At 46.1% G+C, this 21,437-nt stretch overlaps 1 protein-coding gene and 1 long non-coding RNA gene across 2 annotated transcripts in view; both read right to left on the bottom strand.

Annotated features, from left to right (window-relative positions):
• LOC143781260 (acid-sensing ion channel 1C-like) overlaps positions 1-21,437 on the bottom strand; it is a 230,182-nt gene that overhangs the window by 51,808 nt on the left and 156,937 nt on the right. The window lies entirely within an intron of this gene.
• On the bottom strand, positions 8,906-9,338 carry LOC143781263 (uncharacterized). Its single transcript, XR_013216638.1, has 3 exons — positions 9,259-9,338; positions 9,093-9,153; positions 8,906-9,007 (listed from the first exon to the last, which is right to left on the bottom strand). It is a non-coding gene; the product is annotated as an uncharacterized LOC143781263 (long non-coding RNA).

The following is a 21,437-nucleotide window of genomic DNA, read 5'->3' as shown; positions in this document are numbered from 1 at the left end:
GAGCCAAAAAGGATCCGCCATTACATTTTATTAATACTTTAATGATCAATGGGGATCCACTCGTAGTATCTTACAAAGGCACTGGTCAGTGCTTACAATGGAACCCACTTTAAAACGATTGATCTCAGATCGCCCACTTTTGATGGCAAGGAGAGGTAGAAATTTGAAGGACATCTTTGTAAGGAACCATTATGTGGCAAACCCCCTGAATCCATTTGGGGCAGGTAAACAGAAGTAGGGTTGTTTTCCTTGTGGATCTTGTGAACGACGTAGCTTGGAAAATATTCCGACAAGCTGCACATCAGCGGAAGGTGTTAGGGATTATCGGATTATGAGCTACATTACATGCAGCATCACCCATGTGGTGTACTATGCCGTCTGCACCTGCAACTTAATTTATGTAGGACTTATGTCACGTAAACTTAGGATTAGGACTTGGGAACATGTGAGGGACATCGTGGCTGCCAAACATTTGGATGAGGATGTGGAACTTAAAACGATCCCCAGGCATTCATTTCAAGCTGTGCCATGATTCAGATCCGACCGCACTTAAACTTCGCAGGATTGATAAAGTGCATTGTGGTACTAGAGGTGGGGATTATAAACGGATCCTGGCACAGCTTGAGTGCCGGTGGATCGTGAGACTTTAGGCACGATGTCCCCACATGGTCTCAATGAGGAGTTGTCTTTTGCTCCTTTTCTTTAATCAATTGGCTGCAACTCCTTCATGGCTTGAATTATGAAGTATCATTTTGCATTTGGTATTTTGGTCACTTTAGCTTCACGGTTTTTCTCATTTATGTTGTATGTGTTTTTAATTCTTTCTTGATATTTGTAATAGTGCCATAATGACAGGAAGGTCTATAGGTTCCCTCTCCATCCTACCACCACTTTGTTCACCTCTTCATTTGAATACAACAGAGGGATATCCATCTGATTGACCGGACGGCATGTTATATGGAGTACCCAAGATGATGTCTGCTGACTTCTGTCTTTCAGCATTGAATCCATCGATATATGACTGCTTGTACTCCTGTGATCTAATTTCTCCTACTCATTGTGACATCTCCTTTTTTAGATTTTATACTTTACATTTTCATTGTACTGTAGCTCACACCGCATTGACTATACATACCAGGCGTGCGTGTACTCGGCTGCCCACACTTTTTCCAGCATCTCAGATGGCTGCTGCGCTGTGCGCGTGCGTGGTGATTCCCCGTCCGGTTCGCACTGGTGAAGGCATCCTTCGGGCTCGGATGCGGCGTGTTATGGGGTCGTGGGTACACTGTGCATGCACCACATTTAGTGCAGTGATTGATCGTGGTGCTGATTACATACACCTGACAGCCTCTTCTATATATGTTCAGCATACTTGGGTGATACACACAGGCCCCGGAGGAAGCCAACTACGCGAAACGCGCATCGGGGCTAGTGCGTCCACCATCTGCCGGGTTCCCTCCCCCGGACATGGGTAAGCAATAGATCTTATCAGGCACTATGAGCAATATTTATTTTTTTTTCTCCTGGGTCCTGTTCAGCACTTGCTGGTTAGACCTTCTTCCATGGAGAATTACTTATGCACTTCTTTTGGGTCATTTTTGATATTAATATATCAGTGGAGGTTCTTTGGTAGCTTGTGACTCCTATTGTCTTGTCCCCCCATTTTACGCTCGTCTTGTATGTTGTCTTCGGGCTATAGGCCCGCATGAAGCTTCATTAATAAAGATACCTTTGTATTATACTTAAACTTCTTTTGTCTCACTTGGCTTTCTATTAGTTTGGGTATTTTTGAGGGCTATTGCTCCTTCTTCTCTGTAGGATTGAATGATTGTTGTGGAGTTGCTCTTGCACTTTCAGGAAGGTCCCGGCCCAGGGGCCATTATTTTCAATGTGTTTCCAATATGTCAGTTTTTGTTAACTATAAAGATGAGAGAATTCTGGTGGCTCCGATGGTGAATGAGCAAGAAATACATCCACAGGTCCCATGAATCTCAACTAATTCCAGCTGTAAAGCATGTCACTACTCGCGTCGAAAGCCAGGAGGGTTCTTCATAAACAGAGGGATGAGGCAAAGGCATAATCGGGTCACAGTTCGGGGTCAGAATTTCAAAAAGGTAGCGGATAAAGACAAAGGGGCTAAGATAACGGATGGTCGAAGGCAAATCCAAGATGGCTGATAACGGAGGTGACGGGCGGTCACCAGGTACTAATGATGGAGGCGACTGGCGGTATCCAGATACCGATGACAAAGGTGATGAGTGGTCACCAGATGTTGATGATGGAGGCTGAGAAGATCTGAGGCTGTGGCTGTAATAATCATCTAGGCAGGTTAATAATGCAGACTATTTTTATTCCTTACATCCATGGTTTTACAACAACTCTAGCTAGACAGACAAAATTCATTGCCCCTAGTCCACAAAATCCCCTCCCCGGGGCCGGTGGTCCCACTGCTCCCGTACCAGGCGATACTCACTGTCTCCTAACTTTTGGTTGGCCACAGATCTTGTATCTCCCGCCAATATAGTCTGTAGTCACAGTCCACACTCTTCTAGACGACAGGTAACACAACCGATCCTCTCACTTTGACGTTACTCTCCTAACTCCCTGACTAAATGATGGAGGCGGTCACCAGATACTAATGATGGAGGTGATGGGCGGTCACCAGATACTGATGATGAAGGTAACGGGCGGTCACCAGATACTGATGATGGAGGACACCAGATACTGATGATGGAGGACACCAGATACTGATGATGGAGGTGACGGGCATTCACCAGATACTGATGATGGAGGTAACGGGCGGTCACCAGATACTGATGATAGAGGTGATGGGCGGTCACCAGATACTGATGATGGAGGACACCAGATACTGATGATGGAGGACACCAGATACTGATGATGGAGGTGATGGGCGGTCACCAGATACTGATGATGGAGGTAACGGGCGGTCACCAGATACTGATGATGCAGGCTTCATGCAGTCACCAGATACTGATGATGGAGGTGATGGGTGGTTACCAGATACTGATGATGGAGGTGATGGGTGGTTACCACATACTGATGATGGAGGTGATGGATGGTCATCAGATACTAATGATGGAGGTGATGGGCGGTCAACAGATACTGATGATGAAGGTGATGGGCAAAAATCCAACAAAAAAGAAGTTGAACCGCACCCTGTAATCATACAGCCTCTGTGGACATAAGGGTGCACGTCAACACCAGGGGGTCCATCCCAGATAAAAGTCCATATCCAAAGAGAATCAAAAAGACAGCGCCACAATGGACAGTGAAAAAATAGCTTACATTTTATTCTGCCTCCTGTGGCGACGTTTCGGTCAGAAGACCTTGGTAAAGCAGGAGGCAGAATAAAATGTAAGCTATTTTTTCACTGTCCATTGTGGCGCTGTCTTTTTGGTTCTCTTTGGAGGTGATGGGCAGTCACCAGATACTGATGATGGAGTTGATGGGCGGTCACAAGATACTGATGATGAAGGTGATGGTTGGTCACTAGATACTGATGATGGAGGCGACGGGCGGTCACCAGATACTGATGATGGAGGAGACAGGCGGTCACCAGATACTGATGATGGAGGAGACAGGCGGTCACCAGATACTGATGATGGAGGAGACAGGCGGTCACCAGATACTGATGATGGAGGGGACGGGCGGTCACCAGATACTGATGATGGAGGAGACAGGCGGTCACCAGATACTGATGATGGAGGTGACGAGCGGTCACCAGATACTGATGATGGAGGAGACAGGCGGTCACCAGATACTGATGATGGAGGAGACAGGCGGTCACCAGATACTGATGATGGAGGAGACAGGCGGTCACCAGATACTGATGATGGAGGAGACAGGCGGTCACCAGATACTGATGATGGAGGAGACAGGCGGTCACCAGATACTGATGATGGAGGGGACGGGCGGTCACCAGATACTGATGATGGAGGAGACAGGCGGTCACCAGATACTGATGATGGAGGAGACAGGCGGTCACCAGATACTGATGATGGAGTTGATGGGCGGTCACAAGATACTGATGATGAAGGTGTTAGTTGGTCACCAGATACTGATGATGGAGGCGACGGGCGGTCACCAGATACTGATGATGGAGGAGACAGGCGGTCACCAGATACTGATGATGGAGGTGACGGGTGGTCACCAGATACTGATGATGGAGGAGACAGGCGGTCACCGGATACTGATGATAGAGGAGATGGGCGGTCACAAGATACTGATGATGAAGGTGATAGTTGGTCACCAGATACTGATGATGGAGGCGACGGGCGGTCACCAGATACTGATGATGGAGGCGACGAGCGGTCACCAGATACATTTCTCTTTTTTTCAGTCACTCTGTTTTTAGCTCAATGATAATAAACTATTAACCCTGTTATGGCTGAAGCTCCTGACAACATTTATGCTACCTCTGACAGACTTTTGCACAGCACTGTGAGTCTATAATACAGTCTGATGTATATGTGTGAGGCAATGACCGGTGTTATATGCGAGGGTCGCTATGTATCCCCCAGGATGCGCAAAGAAGTCACATGCATAGCTGTGATTGCAGTGCAAATTTAAAGTAATGCATGGCCTTTTATTTGGAGCGAACACAGGATGGTAGTGGGGCGGTCCGTTTTCTCTAGGCCAGGTCTTACAAGTGGCCCATGGCCACAGATTCCTTAAAAAACTCTACAGCAAAGGGTTGGGGTGTCAGTCTGGGTTTGCAAACTTGCAGAGCAGGTGGCTTTGCAAAGCTTCAGCCTGTGTGAAGCAACACAGAGTCAAACGGCCTGGTACTCCTCAGCGTACATGGCGGTGCATTCGCCCAAGGATACAGACTGTCTTGTTTCCCGGCTACAATTCCTGTGGCCAGTGAGGACATCTCCATACTACTGAGGCCAGTGAGGACATCTCCATATTACTGAGGCCAGTGAGGACATCTCCATACTACTGAGGCCAGTGAGGACATCTCCATATTCCTGTGGCCAGTGAGGACATCTCCATATTACTGAGGCCAGTGAGGACATCTCCATATTACTGTGGCCAGTGAGGACATCTCCATATTACTGTGGCCAGTGAGGACATCTCCATATTACTGAGGCCAGTGAGGACATCTCCATATTACTGTGGCCAGTGAGGACATCGCCATATTACTGTGGCCAGTGAGGACATCTCCATATTACTGTGGCCAGTGAGGACATCTCCATATTACTGTGGCCAGTGAGGACATCTCCATATTACTGTGGCCAATGAGGACATCTCCATATTACTGAGGCCAGTGAGGACATCTCCATACTACTGAGGCCAGTGAGGACATCTCCATATTACTGTGGCCAGTGAGGACATCTCCATATTACTGTGGCCAGTGAGGACATCGCCATATTACTGAGGCCAGTGAGGACATCTCCATACTACTGAGGTCAGTGAGGACATCGCCATGTTACTGTGGCCAGTGAGGACATCTCCATATTACTGTGGCCAGTGAGGACATCTCCATATTACTGTGGCCAGTGAGGACATCTCCATATTACTGTGGCCAGTGAGGACATCTCCATATTACTGTGGCCAATGAGGACATCTCCATATTACTGTGGCCAGTGAGGACATCTCCATATTACTGAGGCCAGTGAGGACATCTCCATATTACTGTGGCCAGTGAGGACATCTCCATATTACTGTGGCCAATGAGGACATCTCCATATTACTGAGGCCAAAGAGGACATCTCCATATTACTGAGGCCAGTGAGGACATCTCCATACTACTGAGGCCAGTGAGGACATCTCCATATTACTGAGGTCAGTGAGGACATCTCCATATTACTGTGGCCAGTGAGGACATCTCCATATTACTGTGGCCAGTGAGGACATCTCCATATTACTGAGGCCAGTGAGGACATCTCCATATTACTGTGGCCAGTGAGGACATCCCCATATTACTGTGGCCAGTGAGGACATCTCCATACTACTGAAGTCAGTGAGGACATCTCCATATTACTGTGGCCAGTGAGGACATCTCCATATTACTGTGGCCAGTGAGGACATCTCCATATTACTGTGGCCAGTGAGGACATCTCCATATTACTGAGGCCAGTGAGGACATCTCCATATTACTGTGCCCAGTGAGGACATCTCCATATTACTGTGGCCAGTGAGGACATCTCCATATTACTGAGGCCAGTGAGGACATCTCCATATTACTGTGCCCAGTGAGGACATCTCCATATTACTGTGGCCAATGAGGACATCTCCATATTACTGAGGCCAGTGAGGACATCTCCATACTACTGAGGCCAGTGAGGACATCTCCATATTACTGTGGCCAGTGAGGACATCTCCATATTACTGTGGCCAGTGAGGACATCGCCATATTACTGAGGCCAGTGAGGACATCTCCATACTACTGAGGTCAGTGAGGACATCGCCATATTACTGAGGCCAGTGAGGACATCTCCATATTACTGTGGCCAATGAGGACATCTCCATATTACTGAGGCCAGTGAGGACATCTCCATACTACTGAGGCCAGTGAGGACATCTCCATATTACTGTGGCCAGTGAGGACATCTCCATATTACTGTGGCCAATGAGGACATCTCCATATTACTGAGGCCAGTGAGGACATCTCCATACTACTGAGGCCAGTGAGGACATCTCCATATTACTGTGGCCAGTGAGGACATCTCCATATTACTGTGGCCAGTGAGGACATCGCCATATTACTGAGGCCAGTGAGGACATCTCCATACTACTGAGGTCAGTGAGGACATCGCCATATTACTGTGGCCAGTGAGGACATCTCCATATTACTGTGGCCAGTGAGGACATCTCCATATTACTGTGGCCAGTGAGGACATCTCCATATTACTGTGGCCAGTGAGGACATCTCCATATTACTGTGGCCAATGAGGACATCTCCATATTACTGTGGCCAGTGAGGACATCTCCATATTACTGAGGCCAGTGAGGACATCTCCATATTACTGTGGCCAGTGAGGACATCTCCATAGTACTGTGGCCAATGAGGACATCTCCATATTACTGAGGCCAAAGAGGACATCTCCATATTACTGAGGCCAGTGAGGACATCTCCATACTACTGAGGCCAGTGAGGACATCTCCATATTACTGAGGTCAGTGAGGACATCTCCATATTACTGTGGCCAGTGAGGACATCTCCATATTACTGTGGCCAGTGAGGACATCTCCATATTACTGAGGCCAGTGAGGACATCTCCATATTACTGAGGCCAGTGAGGACATCTCCATATTACTGTGGCCAGTGAGGACATCTCCATATTACTGTGGCCAGTGAGGACATCTCCATATTACTGTGGCCAGTGAGGACATCTCCATATTACTGTGGCCAGTGAGGACATCTCCATATTACTGAGGCCAGTGAGGACATCTCCATATTACTGTGGCCAGTGAGGACATCTCCATATTACTGTGGCCAGTGAGGACATCTCCATATTACTGAGGCCAGTGAGGACATCTCCATATTACTGTGGCCAGTGAGGACATCTCCATATTACTGTGGCCAATGAAGACATCTCCATATTACTGAGGCCAGTGAGGACATCTCCATACTACTGAGGCCAGTGAGGACATCTCCATATTACTGTGGCCAGTGAGGACATCTCCATATTACTGTGGCCAGTGAGGACATCGCCATATTACTGAGGCCAGTGAGGACATCTCCATACTACTGAGGTCAGTGAGGACATCACCATATTACTGTGGCCAGTGAGGACATCTCCATATTACTGTGGCCAGTGAGGACATCTCCATATTACTGTGGCCAGTGAGGACATCTCCATATTACTGTGGCCAGTGAGGACATCTCCATATTACTGTGGCCAATGAGGACATCTCCATATTACTGTGGCCAGTGAGGACATCTCCATATTACTGAGGCCAGTGAGGACATCTCCATATTACTGTGGCCAGTGAGGACATCTCCATATTACTGTGACCAAAGAGGACATCTCCATATTACTGAGGCCAGTGAGGACATCTCCATACTACTGAGGCTAGTGAGGACATCTCCATATTACTGAGGTCAGTGAGGACATCTCCATATTACTGTGGCCAGTGAGGACATCTCCATATTACTGTGGCCAGTGAGGACATCTCCATATTACTGAGGCCAGTGAGGACATCTCCATATTACTGTGGCCAGTGAGGACATCTCCATATTACTGTGGCCAGTGAGGACATCTCCATACTACTGAAGTCAGTGAAGACATCTCCATATTACTGTGGCCAGTGAGGACATCTCCATATTACTGTGGCCAGTGAGGACATCTCCATATTACTGTGGCCAGTGAGGACATCTCCATATTACTGAGGCCAGTGAGGACATCTCCATATTACTGTGGCCAGTGAGGACATCTCCATATTACTGTGGCCAGTGAGGACATCTCCATATTACTGAGGCCAGTGAGGACATCTCCATATTACTGTGGCCAGTGAGGACATCTCCATATTACTGTGGCCAATGAGGACATCTCCATATTACTGAGGCCAGTGAGGACATCTCCATACTACTGAGGCCAGTGAGGACATCGCCATATTACTGAGGCCAGTTAGGACATCTCCATATTACTGTGGCCAATGAGGACATCTCCATATTACTGAGGCCAGTGAGGACATCTCCATACTACTGAGGCCAGTGAGGACATCTCCATATTACTGTGGCCAGTGAGGACATCTCCATATTACTGTGGCCAGTGAGGACATCGCCATATTACTGAGGCCAGTGAGGACATCTCCATACTACTGAGGTCAGTGAGGACATCGCCATATTACTGTGGCCAGTGAGGACATCTCCATATTACTGAGGTCAGTGAGGACATCGCCATATTACTGTGGCCAGTGAGGACATCTCCATATTAGGGGATAAATATAGATTTGTACACTGGCGCCTATTCACCTGAAAGGGTAGAGTAAGGTGCTGTGGGAGCTGCGAGTGGTTACAACAGGTTCTGTGCCAACCCTGTTAAAAAAGAATAACCAAGAAGTAAAAAGATAGTTTGTACCACTGCGCTACCCAGGAAAAGAGCAAAAGGACTATGACTTACTTGATAAGGAATCAGTTATTGAGTATACAAGCCACTTGTTCCTTTGGAAGAGGGGTAGAACCTAGTGGTAGTACATTACAAGAAGGGGATATCATAAAATCAATGATGTGGATGTAAATATAATAGTGCAAATAGACGGTAGGGGATATTACATGTGGACACTTACTTATTAAGTGAAGCTGTTATATGCTATGCTGTGGGGTATTCCTATGTAGATACTGATATTAATCCTTCCACAGGTTTTAGAAATGTTTCTGTGGAGAGATAGTATGTTGCGTATTATGGAACATAAATATACAACCTAAACCTAATGTTAGTATCGATTAGAACTACTCACTGCTTGTGTGCACTTTAGCGGCTGCACCCGTAGTGCTTGCTTGCCGTAGTGAGATGAAACCGGTACTAATGAAGAAAGGAATAGAGTGGTAATACAGGCGACCTAGCCTGATGTGAACAAGCTGTCCTCGAACTTGAGAGAACTAGCGCAATCAGAGGAATTAAACGTCCGTTCACTCACCAATTGTATGCTGGAGTCAGCGCTTGTGTATGTAGTTTGTAGCGCTGATAGCGTCCGGCAGTTGGTGGTGCAGGGTGATGTCAGGGGTTTCCTGCAGAGGCGCGTCCTAGCTGGAGCGCGGGTGGGCGGGAGAGCACCAGCGCCTCGCGTGCCCCGGCCGGAAGCAACGCTGAGGACGCGGTGGTGACTAGGGGGCGGAGCTGTTGTGACGTCACACAGAATAGGGACGGGAGCGTGGTGGAGACAAGCTGCCTACGCGTTTCGAGGGTTAACTTCCCTCTTCGTCAGGGCTATGTCTCCACTCTGAAGATCCGTCCTTAAGTAGCCGCCTAATTGCTAGATAAGCGCCCTTTGGAGCCCCTGATTGATGATTAGCACCCTGGTTAAGGCTAATTGCTCGTGTTTAATAATCACTGATTGTCAATTAGCCTGTTTTGAGCAAAAAATGCCGGATGGTGGGTTATTAACAAATGCTAACAGTCCATAGTTATAAAATAGTGAAAGGAACCCGGGGCTCTATATAATCACAAATGATAAAACGACAAATACTCCCACAAATGTCATTAGGTGTTTACATAAATACTAAAAAGACTTTTATTAATATATAAATTAAAAACTGCTATACTTGGAGTAGATATAGATTATATAAAAGTTAAAATTAATCTTTAATTTTTTAGAAATGCTAAAAACAAACTGAAAATATATAAAAATATATAAAAATGGATACAAATAGTATATAGTGGAAAAATAGGGATAGCTAAATATTACTTTTAGCCGTACCTTATATTTATTAGGACCTAAAGGGATTAGCAAGATTTAAATATGGATAAAAGATATACACTCACCGGCCACTTTATTAGGTACACCTGTCCAACTTCTTGTTAACACTTAATTTCTAATCAGCCAATCACATGGCGGCAACTCAGGGCATTTAGGCATGTAGACATGGTCAAGACAATCTCCTGCAGTTCAAACCGAGCATCAGTATGGGGAAGAAAGGTGATTTGAGTGCCTTTGAACGTGGCATGGTTGTTGGTGCCAGAAGGGCTGGTCTGAGTATTTCAGAAACTGCTGATCTACTGGGATTTTCACGCACAACCATCTCTAGGGTTTACAGAGAATGGTCCGAAAAAGAAAAAAAATCCAGTGAGCGGCAGTTCTGTGGGCGGAAATGCCTTGTTGATGCCAGAGGTCAGAGGAGAATGGGCAGACTGGTTCGAGCTGATAGAAAGGCAACAGTGACTCAAATCGCCACCCGTTACAACCAAGGTAGGCCTAAGAGCATCTCTGAACGCACAGTGCGTCGAACTTTGAGGCAGATGGGCTACAGCAGCAGAAGACCACACCGGGTACCACTCCTTTCAGCTAAGAACAGGAAACGGAGGCTACAATTTGTACAAGCTCATCGAAATTGGACAGTAGAAGATTGGAAAAACGTTGCTTGGTCTGATGAGTCTCGATTTCTGCTGCGACATTCGGATGGTAGGGTCAGAATTTGGCGTAAACAACATGAAAGCATGGATCCATCCTGCCTTGTATGGAGCATCTTTGGGATGTGCAGCCGACAAATCTGCGGCAACTGTGTGATGCCATCATGTCAATATGGACCAAAATCTCTGAGGAATGCTTCCAGCACCTTGTTGAATCTATGCCACGAAGAATTGAGGCAGTTCTGAAGGCAAAAGGGGGTCCAACCCGTTACTAGCATGGTGTACCTAATAAAGTGGCCGGTGAGTGTATATGCATAATTAAAATGTATGATAGTAAAAATCTCCAACACCCAACCTGCTTACATGACTCCGCTAAAATGTGTGGTGGGGGAGAAAGGGAGGGAGAAATGGGAAGGGAGGGGGAAAAAAAGGGGGGAGGGGGGGGGCAATGTATTTTTTAGAAAGCATATAGTTCTATTTCTTGGTTTAAGCCAGTTGGAGCCAAACTGTCTAAGGTGAATATCTGTTGTGTATCTGCTTTTTGGGCTCCCCTGGTGGTTGCTGGTGGTACTGGTGACTTGTTTGCACTTTGCTTCTTCTGTTCACCTGCTTCCATCAGTGTTTGGGAGTTTCCTATTTAGCCTTGCTCTCCAGTCATTTCCTTGCCGGTCATCATTGTAACCAGAGCCTTCGGTTGCATGTTCCTGCTACTAGTCTGCTGATCAGCTAAGTGGACTTTGTCCTTTTGTTTTGTACCTTTTGTCCAGTTTGCAGTTTTTGTAATTCTCTGTAGCTGGAAGCTCTTGCGGGCTGAAATTGCCACTCCTGTGTCATGAGTTGACACAGGAGTCTTAAAGTAATTTCAGGATGGTTTTTGAAAGGGTTTTCAGTTGACCGTGAAGTCCTCTTTTGTATCCTTCTGCTATCTAGTAAGTGGACCTCTCTTTGCTAAATCTACTTTCATACTGTGTATGTCTTTTCCTCTTAATTCACCGTTATTACATGTGGGGGGCTGCTATCATCTTTTGGGGTATTTCCCTAGAGGTAAGCCAGGTCTGTTTCTTCCTCTACCAGGCGTAGTTAGTCCTCCGGCTGGCGCGTGGCATATAGGAAGCCGTAGGTATGCTCCCTGGCTACTGTTAGTTGTGTGGTAGATTTAGCTCACGGTCAACTCGAGTTTCCATCACCCGAGAGCTCGTTCGTTACTTATATGTTTTTTACGTTCCCTTGCCATTGGGAACCATGACAGTATGACCGGCCATGTGTTAAACTTATTGGCAGAAGAAAGGAGAGAAAAAAGAAGTCTGTAAATTTTTTTTTTTTTTCCCTTTTTCCTCTATGCTTGCTCCATAGTTGGATCTGTTGTATTTCAGCTTTAATTACAGCCTTTGCCTTTCTCTCCTTATAATCCTCGAATGGCTCTGAGCTCACCTGTTTAAAGATGGATCCTCAGAGTTTGGCTGCAGGCTTAAATAATCTTGCTACGAAGGTTCAAAATTTACAAGATTTTGTTATACATGCTCCTATTTCTGAACCTAAAATCCCTACACCAGAGGTGTTTTCCGGAGATAGATCTCGGTTTTTGAATTTCAAATATAATTGTAAATTATTCCTTTCTCTCAGACCTCACTCCTCAGGAGATCCTGTCCAGCAGGTTAAGATTGTAATCTCTTTGCTGCGAGGTGACCCTCAAAATTGGGCATTTTCATTGGCACCAGGGGATCCTGCGTTGCTCAATGTGGATGCGTTTTTCCTGGCGTTAGGGTTGCTTTATGAGGAACCTAATTTGGAGATTCAAGCTGAAAAAGCTTTGATAGCCCTATCTCAAGGGCAAGATGAAGCGGAGATATACTGCCAAAAATTTCGTAGGTGGTCTGTGCTTACTCAGTGGAATGAGTGCGCCTTAGCGGCAAATTTCAGAGAGGGCCTTTCTGATGCCGTTAAAGATGTTATGGTCGGGTTCCCTGCGCCTACAGGTCTGAATGAGTCCATGACAATGGCAATTCAGATTGATCGGCGTTTGCGGGAGCGCAAACCCGTGCACCATTTGGCGGTATCTTCTGAAGAGACGCCAGAGAAAATGCAATGTGACAGAGTTATGTCCAGAAGCGAGCGGCAGAATTATAGGCGTAAAAATGGGTTATGCTTCTATTGTGGTGATTCTGCTCATGTTATATCGGCATGCTCTAAGCGTACTAGGAAGGTTGACAAGTTCATTTCAATTGGCACTTTACAGTCCAAATTTATTTTGTCTGTAACCTTGATTTGTTCATTATCAGTTATTACCGTGGATGCCTATGTGGACTCTGGCGCCGCTCTGAGTCTTATGGACTGGTCCTTTGCCAGGCGCTGTGGGTTTGATTTAGAGCCTCTGGAAGTCCCTATACCTCTGAAGGGTATTGATTCTACACCTTTGGCTTGTAATAAACCACAGTTCTGGACGCAAGTGACTATGCGTATGACTCCAGACCATCAGGAGGTGATTCGCTTCCTTGTGTTGTACAATTTACATGATGTTTTGGTGCTTGGATTACCATGGTTACAGTCTCATAACCCAGTCCTTGACTGGAAGGCTATGTCTGTGTTAAGCTGGGGATGTCGGGGGGCTCATGGGGACACTCCTATGGTGTCCATTTCGTCATCTATTCCATCTGAGATTCCGGCATTTTTGTCTGATTATCGTGATATTTTTGAAGAGCCTAAGATTGGTTCACTCCCTCCTCACAGGGATTGTGATTGCGCCATAGATCTGATTCCTGGCAGTAAATTTCCAAAGGGTCGTTTGTTTAACCTATCTGTACCTGAACATGCTGCTATGCGCGAGTATATTAAGGAGTCCCTGGAAAAGGGACATATTCGTCCTTCTTCATCACCTTTAGGAGCCGGTTTTTTCTTTGTCTCTAAAAAGGATGGCTCTCTGAGGCCTTGTATTGATTATCGTCTCCTGAATAAAATTACAGTCAAATATCAGTATCCGTTGCCTTTGCTGACTGATTTGTTTGCTCGCATAAGGGGGGCTAAGTGGTTCTCTAAGATTGATCTTCGTGGGGCGTATAATTTGGTGCGAATTAAGCAGGGGGATGAGTGGAAGACCGCATTTAATACGCCTGAGGGCCATTTTGAGTATTTGGTAATGCCTTTCGGCCTTTCTAATGCACCTTCTGTCTTTCAGTCCTTAATGCATGATATTTTCCGTGAATATTTGGATAAATTTATGATTGTGTACTTGGATGATATTTTGATTTTTTCTGATGACTGGGAGTCTCATGTTCAGCAGGTCAGGAGGGTTTTTCAGGTTTTGCGGGAGAATTCTTTGTGTGTAAAGGGTTCAAAGTGTGTTTTTGGGGTTCAAAAAATTTCATTTTTGGGGTATATTTTTTCCCCTTCTTCTATTGAGATGGACCCTGTCAAGGTTCGGGCTATTTACGACTGGACGCAGCCTACTTCTCTGAAGAGTCTCCAGAAATTCTTGGGCTTTGCTAATTTTTATCGTCGATTTATAGCTGGTTTTTCTGGCGTTGCTAAACCTCTGACGGATTTGACTAAAAAGGGTGCTGATGTTGCCAATTGGTCCCCTGCTGCCGTGGAGGCCTTTCGGGAGCTTAAGCGCCGCTTTTTGTCTGCCCCTGTGTTGCGCCAGCCTGATGTTTCTCTTCCCTTTCAGGTTGAGGTCGATGCTTCCGAGATCGGAGCGGGGGCGGTTTTGTCGCAGAAAAGTTCCGACTGCTCAGTGATGAGACCTTGTGCGTTCTTTTCGCGAAAATTTTCGGCCGCCGAGCGAAACTATGATGTTGGTAATCGGGAGCTTTTGGCCATGAAGTGGGCATTTGAGGAGTGGCGTCATTGGCTTGAGGGTGCCAGACATCAGGTGGTAGTTTTGACTGATCACAAGAATTTAATTTATTTGGAGTCTGCCAGGCGCCTGAATCCTAGACAGGCACGTTGGTCGTTGTTCTTTTCCCGGTTTAATTTTGTGGTCTCGTACTTACCGGGTTCTAGGAATGTGAAAGCAGATGCTCTTTCTAGGAGTTTTGAGCCTGACTCTCCTGGGAATTCTGAACCTGCTGGTGTCCTTAAGGATGGAGTGGTTTTGTCTGCTGTCTCTCCAGATTTGCGACGTGCTTTGCAAGAATTTCAGGCGGATAGACCTGATCGTTGTCCGTCTGGTAGACTGTTTGTTCCTGACGAGTGGACCACTAGAGTCATCTCGGAAGTTCATTCTTCTACTCTGGCAGGTCATCCGGGAATTTTTGGCACCAGAGATTTGGTGGCTAGATCCTTCTGGTGGCCTTCCCTGTCTCGAGATGTGCGTGTTTTTGTGCAGTCTTGCGATGTGTGTGCTCGGGCCAAGCCTTGTTGTTCTAGGGCTAGTGGGTTGTTGTTGCCCTTGCCTATTCCGAAGAGGCCTTGGACGCACATCTCTATGGACTTTATCTCGGATCTCCCTGTTTCTCAGAAGATGTCTGTCATCTGGGTGGTGTGTGACCGTTTTTCTAAAATGGTTCATTTGGTGCCATTGCCTAAGTTGCCTTCCTCATCTGAGTTGGTCCCTCTGTTTTTTCAAAATGTGGTTCGCTTGCATGGTATTCCGGAAAACATCGTTTCTGACAGGGGTACCCAGTTCGTGTCTAGATTTTGGCGGGCAGTCTGTGCCAGGTTGGGCATTGATTTGTCCTTTTCGTCTGCATTCCATCCTCAGACCAATGGCCAGACGGAGCAAACTAATCAAACTTTGGAGACTTATTTGAGGTGTTTTGTGTCTGCGGATCAGGATGATTGGGTTGCCTTTCTGCCGTTGGCGGAGTTTGCTCTTAATAATCGGGCTAGTTCTGCCACTTTGGTTTCTCCTTTCTTTTGCAATTCAGGGTTTCATCCGCGTTTTTCATCTGGTCAGGTTGAATCTTCGGATTGTCCTAGAGTGGATGCGGTGGTGGATCGGTTGCATCGGATTTGGGGACAAGTGGTGGATAATTTGGAATTGTCCCAGGAGAGGACTCAGCAGTTTGCTAACCGTCGTCGTCGTGTTGGTCCCCACCTTCGCGTTGGGGACTTGGTGTGGTTGTCTTCCCGTTTTGTCCCTATGAGGGTTTCTTCTCCCAAATTTAAGCCTCGGTTCATCGGTCCTTATAGGATTTTGGAGATTCTTAACCCTGTTTCCTTTCGTTTGGACCTCCCGGCATCTTTCGCTATCCATAATGTGTTCCATCGGTCGTTGTTGCGGAGATATGAGGTACCGGTGGTTCCTTCTACTGAACCTCCTGCTCCTGTGCTGGTGGAGGGTGAATTGGAGTACGTCGTAGAGAAGATCTTGGACTCCCGTATTTCCAGACGGAGACTTCAATATCTGGTTAAATGGAAAGGCTATGGTCAGGAAGATAATTCTTGGGTAACTGCCTCTGATGTTCATGCCTCGGATTTGGTTCGTGCCTTTCATAGGGCTCATCCAGATCGCCCTGGCGGTTCTTGTGAGGGTTCGGTGCCCCCTCCTTAAGGGGAGGGTACTGTTGTGTATCCGCTTTTTGGGCTCCCCTGGTGGTTGCTGGTGGTACTGGTGACTTGTTTGCACTTTGCTTCTTCTGTTCACCTGCTTCCATCAGTGTTTGGGAGTTTCCTATTTAGCCTTGCTCTCCAGTCATTTCCTTGCCGGTCATCATTGTAACCAGAGCCTTCGGTTGCATGTTCCTGCTACTAGTCTGCTGATCAGCTAAGTGGACTTTGTCCTTTTGTTTTGTACCTTTTGTCCAGTTTGCAGTTTTTGTAATTCTCTGTAGCTGGAAGCTCTTGCGGGCTGAAATTGCCACTCCTGTGTCATGAGTTGACACAGGAGTCTTAAAGTAATTTCAGGATGGTTTTTGAAAGGGTTTTCAGTTGACCGTGAAGTCCTCTTTTGTATCCTTCTGCTATCTAGTAAGTGGACCTCTCTTTGCTAAATCTACTTTCATACTGTGTATGTCTTTTCCTCTTAATTCACCGTTATTACATGTGGGGGGCTGCTATCATCTTTTGGGGTATTTCCCTAGAGGTAAGCCAGGTCTGTTTCTTCCTCTACCAGGCGTAGTTAGTCCTCCGGCTGGCGCGTGGCATATAGGAAGCCGTAGGTATGCTCCCTGGCTACTGTTAGTTGTGTGGTAGATTTAGCTCACGGTCAACTCGAGTTTCCATCACCCGAGAGCTCGTTCGTTACTTATATGTTTTTTACGTTCCCTTGCCATTGGGAACCATGACAAATATCCATCTGGACTCCACCCGAGACATGGCTTTAATATAGTCTCCCCCTCGAGAATTGCGTGGGACCACTTGAATGCCCCAAAAGGATGTTCCATAAATAGAATGATTATGATGTTCAAAGAAATGTCGGGATAATGGATGTCCCATGAACCCCTTACTAATGTTATTGAAATGTTCACTAATCCTATCCATTAATCTTCTTTTTGTGCGGCCTACATAAATCTTTCCACACGGGCATTTTAATATATAGATGACCCCTGTGGTCTGGCAAGTAATATAGTCATGGATGGAATATTCCTTTATTTCGTTCGCATCCTTGAAACTCGTGCGGATCTCATTCTTCCTAGAGACTCGTCTACAGCATGTGCATTTTCCACATGGCATAAAACCCTGTAGTTTCCCTTTGGGATCTGTTAGACATGTCTGTTTTTTAAGATTTTTGATGGGAAGTACAGGTTTCGTAGTTGGTGCAAGTAAGAGCCCCAAGTTTTGTGCTTTGGTATACACAAACTTAGGTTTTGTGGGTAACAGGTCGCCAATGCACTTGTCCCCCTTTCAAAAGGCATTCAAGTGGTCCCACGCAATTCTCGAGGGGGAGACTATATTAAAGCCATGTCTCGGGAGGAGTCCAGATGGATATTCACCTTAGACAGTTTGGCTCCAACTGGCTTAAACCAAGAAATAGAACTATATGCTTTCTAAAAAATACATTGCCCCCCCCCTCCCCCCTTTTTTTCCCCCTCCCTTCCCATTTCTCCCTCCCTTTCTCCCCCACCACACATTTTAGCGGAGTCATGTAAGCAGGTTGGGTGTTGGAGATTTTTACTATCATACATTTTAATTATGCATATACACTCACCGGCCACTTTATTAGGTACACCATGCTAGTAACGGGTTGGACCCCCTTTTGCCTTCAGAACTGCCTCAATTCTTCGTGGCATAGATTCAACAAGGTGCTGGAAGCATTCCTCAGAGATTTTGGTCCATATTGACATGATGGCATCACACAGTTGCCGCAGATTTGTCGGCTGCACATCCCAAAGATGCTCCATACAAGGCAGGATGGATCCATGCTTTCATGTTGTTTACGCCAAATTCTGACCCTACCATCCGAATGTCGCAGCAGAAATCGAGACTCATCAGACCAAGCAACGTTTTTCCAATCTTCTACTGTCCAATTTCGATGAGCTTGTACAAATTGTAGCCTCAGTTTCCTGTTCTTAGCTGAAAGGAGTGGTACCCGGTGTGGTCTTCTGCTGCTGTAGCCCATCTGCCTCAAAGTTCGACGCACTGTGCGTTCAGAGATGCTCTTAGGCCTACCTTGGTTGTAACGGGTGGTGATTTGAGTCACTGTTGCCTTTCTATCAGCTCGAACCAGTCTGCCCATTCTCCTCTGACCTCTGGCATCAACAAGGCATTTCCGCCCACAGAACTGCCGCTCACTGGATTTTTTTTCTTTTTCGGACCATTCTCTGTAAACCCTAGAGATGGTTGTGCGTGAAAATCCCAGTAGATCAGCAGTTTCTGAAATACTCAGACCAGCCCTTCTGGCACCAACAACCATGCCACGTTCAAAGGCACTCAAATCACCTTTCTTCCCCATACTGATGCTCGGTTTGAACTGCAGGAGATTGTCTTGACCATGTCTACATGCCTAAATGCACTGAGTTGCCGCCATGTGATTGGCTGATTAGAAATTAAGTGTTAACAAGAAGTTGGACAGGTGTACCTAATAAAGTGGCCGGTGAGTGTATATCTTTTATCCATATTTAAATCTTGCTAATCCCTTTAGGTCCTAATAAATATAAGGTACGGCTAAAAGTAATATTTAGCTATCCCTATTTTTCCACTATATACTATTTGTATCCATTTTTATATATTTTTATATATTTTCAGTTTGTTTTTAGCATTTCTAAAAAATTAAAGATTAATTTTAACTTTTATATAATCTATATCTACTCCAAGTATAGCAGTTTTTAATTTATATATTAATAAAAGTCTTTTTAGTATTTATGTAAACACCTAATGACATTTGTGGGAGTATTTGTCGTTTTATCATTTGTGATTATATAGAGCCCCGGGTTCCTTTCACTATTTTATAACTATGGACTGTTAGCATTTGTTAATAACCCACCATCCGGCATTTTTTGCTCAAAACAGGCTAATTGACAATCAGTGATTATTAAACACGAGCAATTAGCCTTAACCAGGGTGCTAATCATCAATCAGGGGCTCCAAAGGGCGCTTATCTAGCAATTAGGCGGCTACTTAAGGACGGATCTTCAGAGTGGAGACATAGCCCTGACGAAGAGGGAAGTTAACCCTCGAAACGCGTAGGCAGCTTGTCTCCACCACGCTCCCGTCCCTATTCTGTGTGACGTCACAACAGCTCCGCCCCCTAGTCACCACCGCGTCCTCAGCGTTGCTTCCGGCCGGGGCACGCGAGGCGCTGGTGCTCTCCCGCCCACCCGCGCTCCAGCTAGGACGCGCCTCTGCAGGAAACCCCTGACATCACCCTGCACCACCAACTGCCGGACGCTATCAGCGCTACAAACTACATACACAAGCGCTGACTCCAGCATACAATTGGTGAGTGAACGGACATTTAATTCCTCTGATTGCGCTAGTTCTCTCAAGTTCGAGGACAGCTTGTTCACATCAGGCTAGGTCGCCTGTATTACCACTCTATTCCTTTCTTCATTAGTACCGGTTTCATCTCACTACGGCAAGCAAGCACTACGGGTGCAGCCGCTAAAGTGCACACAAGCAGTGAGTAGTTCTAATCGATACTAACATTAGGTTTAGGTTGTATATTTATGTTCCATAATACGCAACATACTATCTCTCCACAGAAACATTTCTAAAACCTGTGGAAGGATTAATATCAGTATCTACATAGGAATACCCCACAGCATAGCATATAACAGCTTCACTTAATAAGTAAGTGTCCACATGTAATATCCCCTACCGTCTATTTGCACTATTATATTTACATCCACATCATTGATTTTATGATATCCCCTTCTTGTAATGTACTACCACTAGGTTCTACCCCTCTTCCAAAGGAACAAGTGGCTTGTATACTCAATAACAGATTCCTTATCAAGTAAGTCATAGTCCTTTTGCTCTTTTCCTGGGTAGCGCAGTGGTACAAACTATCTTTTTACATCTCCATATTACTGTGGCCAGTGAGGACATCTCCATATTACTGTGGCCAGTGAGGACATCTCCATATTACTGTGGCCAGTGAGGACATCTCCATATTACTGTGGCCAATGAGGACATCTCCATATTACTGAGGCCAGTGAGGACATCTCCATATTACTGAGGCCAGTGAGGACATCTCCATATTACTGTGGCCAGTGAGGACATCTCCATATTACTGTGGCCAGTGAGGACATCTCCATATTACTGTGGCCAGTGAGGACATCTCCATATTACTGTGGCCAGTGAGGACATCTCCATATTACTGTGGCCAGTGAGGACATCTCCATATTACTGTGGCCAGTGAGGACATCTCCATATTACTGTGGCCAGTGAGGACATCTCCATATTGCTGTGGCCAGTGAGGACATCTCCATATTACTGAGGCCAGTGAGGACATCTCCATATTACTGTGGCCAGTGAGGACATCTCCATATTGCTGAGGCCAGTGAGGACATCTCCATATTACTGAGGCCAGTGAGGACATCTCCATATTACTGTGGCCAATGAGGACATCTCCATATTACTGTGGCCAGTGAGGACATCTCCATATTACTGAGGCCAGTGAGGACATCTCCATATTACTGAGGCCAGTGAGGACATCTCCATACTACTGAGGCCAGTGAGGACATCTCCATATTACTGTGGCCAGTGAGGACATCTCCATATTACTGTGGCCAATGAGGACATCTCCATATTACTGAGGCCAGTGAGGACATCTCCATACTACTGAGGCCAGTGAGGACATCTCCATATTACTGTGGCCAGTGAGGACATCTCCATATTACTGTGGCCAGTGAGGACATCGCCATATTACTGAGGCCAGTGAGGACATCTCCATATTACTGAGGCCAGTGAGGACATCTCCATATTACTGAGGCCAGTGAGGACATCTCCATATTACTGTGGCCAGTGAGGACATCTCCATATTGCTGAGGCCAGTGAGGACATCTCCATATTACTGAG

Source organism: Ranitomeya variabilis, chromosome 6 (assembly GCF_051348905.1).
Source record: "Ranitomeya variabilis isolate aRanVar5 chromosome 6, aRanVar5.hap1, whole genome shotgun sequence".
Taxonomy (NCBI): domain Eukaryota; kingdom Metazoa; phylum Chordata; class Amphibia; order Anura; family Dendrobatidae; genus Ranitomeya; species Ranitomeya variabilis.
The sequence above is the reverse complement of the archived record's forward strand: the minus strand, read 5'-3'. Positions and strand labels throughout refer to the sequence as shown.